The 3,250-nt window shown below is 34.1% G+C and overlaps 1 pseudogene; it reads right to left on the bottom strand.

Moving 5' to 3' along the window:
* LOC102494750 (pumilio homolog 3-like) overlaps positions 1 to 503 on the bottom strand; it is a 1,563-nt pseudogene extending 1,060 nt beyond the window's left edge.
* Between the last annotated feature and the right edge of the window lie 2,747 nt (positions 504 to 3,250).

Raw genomic sequence — 3,250 nt, 5'->3', positions numbered from 1 at the left:
TGTAAGTCATTCATCAACTTCACTCTTTTTTCTTTGTCACAGTCTTTCCTTCTTAAAATCTCCCAGATCTGCTTGGACCGAGCGACAATGTCATAGTTGGTTTTATCATTAAGTTGCCTGCTCTGCTTCAGTTCTCTCTTCTTTTTGAAATCATCCCATTTGGGTTTCTTGGCTGCTGAGTCAATCACTTTGACTGTCTGACTGGAATTTTCTCTTCTTGTTGAATTTATCTGCCTGCTGGAATTTATTCTTAGGTGCTTTGTCCCCTTGCTGCTTATTCTTGAACTGCTTTACTCCCTTTTGCCCAGGTTTTGTGGCACTTTTCTCAAAGTTCTTTGATGTGATTTTAGGTCCACCTTCCTTAACAACCTTTCTTGGGAATGTCTTTAAAGAACCAGAGTCACTGTTTTTACAGAATCTCTTTTTTTCTTGTGATGCCTTTGTATTCCTTCCTGTTAATTGTTTTTTCGCTTTTACTTCCATCATATCAACTCGCACACGTGGGGCCGAAGTCTGAGCTACAAGCAGATCTCCAATCCCAGTTAAGCATACTTTTACCAGTGTTTTCCTTCCCCTTTCTCCTCCCTCCCTTCCATACTAAACTGTTTTATTCACATTTTATTGATTCACAAAATAATCTTAAACAAAAAGTATGGACAAAGCTAGAATCTATTGACAAGTGCACTTTAATTTTCTTTTGAAACATTTGTTTTTCTCCCTCCATTCCCCTTTACTAAAGAGAGGTATAAATGAACTTATTTTTAAAAAAATAGGCTAATTTTGATTTGGTCTGTTATTTGCACAAAGCCCCAGAAGAATTCAATTTCTGATGCAAGGCAACAGATACTATTGTATTATTGAACTTATGCAAATAACCATTCTGCCACGAAATAAAAATGCTCAAAAATATTTTCTAATTGCAAAGGGGTAAAGAAAGGAGAAAAGTTTATGGTTCAATTAAAAAAAATTAACAAATTGGCTGAATCTATCAACTGAAAAGAAAACGAAAATCCTTAAATCTGGACAACAAGGAATAGAAGAAAAACAGTAATATTTTAGAAAAAAAAGTCATAGAATTCTATTTCACCAGTTCAGTCTCATGTAATCTCTCTTTTATTGAATTTGCAGTGTTACTGTGGTCTGACCTTTCCATTAACATTCAACATTATTACTGATATTTCAGAACTTGTTCCTAACATTAAGTTGGCCTTTTACTTGGTCATATTTTGTTCTCTTATTTTTCTGTATATCTTTAGTTTTCCTGGTATAGCACTCCCTTCAGAACTTCTCAAAGAGATGATCTGGTATTGGTAAATTCTTTCAGGTTTTGTTTATCAGAGAATGTTTTTATCTTTTCTTCCCTCATGAAGGATAATCTTGCAGGATATAGTATTTTTGGTTGAAATTGTTTTTCACTTAACACTTTGAATATATTTTCCCATTCTTTCCTTCCTTGCATTGTTTCTGACAATAGGTCCAATGTTAGCCTGATGGGATATCCTTTGAAAGTAACTTGAGGGTTTTCTCTTGTTAATTTTAGTATCTTGTCTCTATCTGTGGTTTTGGTCCATCTGGCTTTGATGTGCCTAGGAGAAGATCTTCTTGGGTTTGTTCTATGTGGGGTCCTTTATATACCTTATATCTGTATATTTGAATGCCTCTCCAGGTTTGGAAAGTTTTCTTCCAGGATTTCATGGAATAGATTATCAATGCCCTGATTAGTTTCTCCGCCTTCTGGGATACTGATTATCCAGATGTTTGGGCATGTAATGGTATCTAGTATTACGCATATATTATTCTCAATTTTGGGGGTTATTTTCTCAGTCTTTTTGGTGAATTTTTCTAGGTCAGAGGATCTGTTTTCTACATCCGAGAATATTCATATTCGAATATGAATACTGAATAATATTCAGTATTCGATCTTCTGCATGATCTAATCTGCTTTTAATACTTCCAAGGGAGGTTTTGATTCCCTGAATTACAGGTTTCATCTCTAACAGTTCCATTTAATTCTTTTTTATGGTGTGTATTTCCTCTTTCAGATCGTACAAAAACTTCCTCACCTCCTCGAACTTCTATATTTTCTCCTGCATCTTCTGGAGTTCATTGTCTATCTTCTCTTGCATCTGTTAGTTTTATCACTATGACTATCCTAAATTCTTTAACTGACCTTTCCACGGTTTCCATTGTACTGTCTGTGGATGATGAAGGGCTGTTCTTTCCCCTTGGGGGAGAGATATTTTCTTTTGTTTTTTAGATTAAAAAATTGTAAAATGGGATATAAAGTTTTATTTACTGGTCTAATTGTTATACTTTCATGCATATTTCTTTCTATTTTGTAAGCTTGTTCTTTTTTAATTTAAATTTATTTATTTACATTCATTCACTATACATCATTGCAGCATACAAAATGAAATTTCCCATCCAGAATACACTGTATATTGGCTAAATCAAGCACATCAACATACGTGTTATCAACAAATAATTTTGCATTTCTTATTTCCTGTATATTTTGTATATTTTGCTTTTTTTTTTGCCCTCCTTGATTCCCTATCCCTCACCCTCTGCCGTGTCCCACACTCCTCCCACATTGTCTCTGGTATCCATGGTTGCTTTCTATGCCTTTCCCCCCCATTTAATTGACTCACTAATGAACTTAATTAGTCTAGATATTTCTAATAGCAAGCACAGCTGATATATACATATACATGAACACAAGTCTGACTTAGGCATAAACCTCAGTAAGCAGAATGAACATACTATAAAGTAGCACCTATAAGCATTTTTTTTTCATTTCAATAAAAACAGTTTTTGTGGGGTTTTTTCTCCTGAAACTTTTTTTTTAAATTAATTAGTTTACATTCATCCCCTAAGCATTGTCATGACATACCAAATGTGGTTTCTCTCCTAGAATAAACTGCACAGTGGCTTAATTATGCATGTTATCATCAATAATTTTCCATTTCTAGTTATATATATATATATAACCCCATGTCTGACTCTCTGCCCTTTCCCACCCTCTTATCACACTATCTCTGTTGTTTACAGTTGTCTGAAATTCCTTTTCCCCCTACATTTTGTTGATCACACAATTTCATAAGTAATCTATCTACTTTCAATAGACGTTCAGCTGGTAATTTCAAGAAAAGCAGTTTTGAACTGGTAAGGAAATTTCCTTGAAACTTAAAGCCAAAAACAGGTTAGTATTCTGTTCAAATAGTAGGTACATGAACCTATTGACAGCTCAAGA

The sequence above is a fragment of the Tupaia chinensis genome, unplaced genomic scaffold (genome assembly GCF_000334495.1).
Source record: "Tupaia chinensis unplaced genomic scaffold, TupChi_1.0 Scaffold000248_1, whole genome shotgun sequence".
Classification (NCBI taxonomy): domain Eukaryota; kingdom Metazoa; phylum Chordata; class Mammalia; order Scandentia; family Tupaiidae; genus Tupaia; species Tupaia belangeri.
Note: the sequence above shows the minus strand (reverse complement) of the source record. Positions and strands in the feature narration are given on the sequence as shown.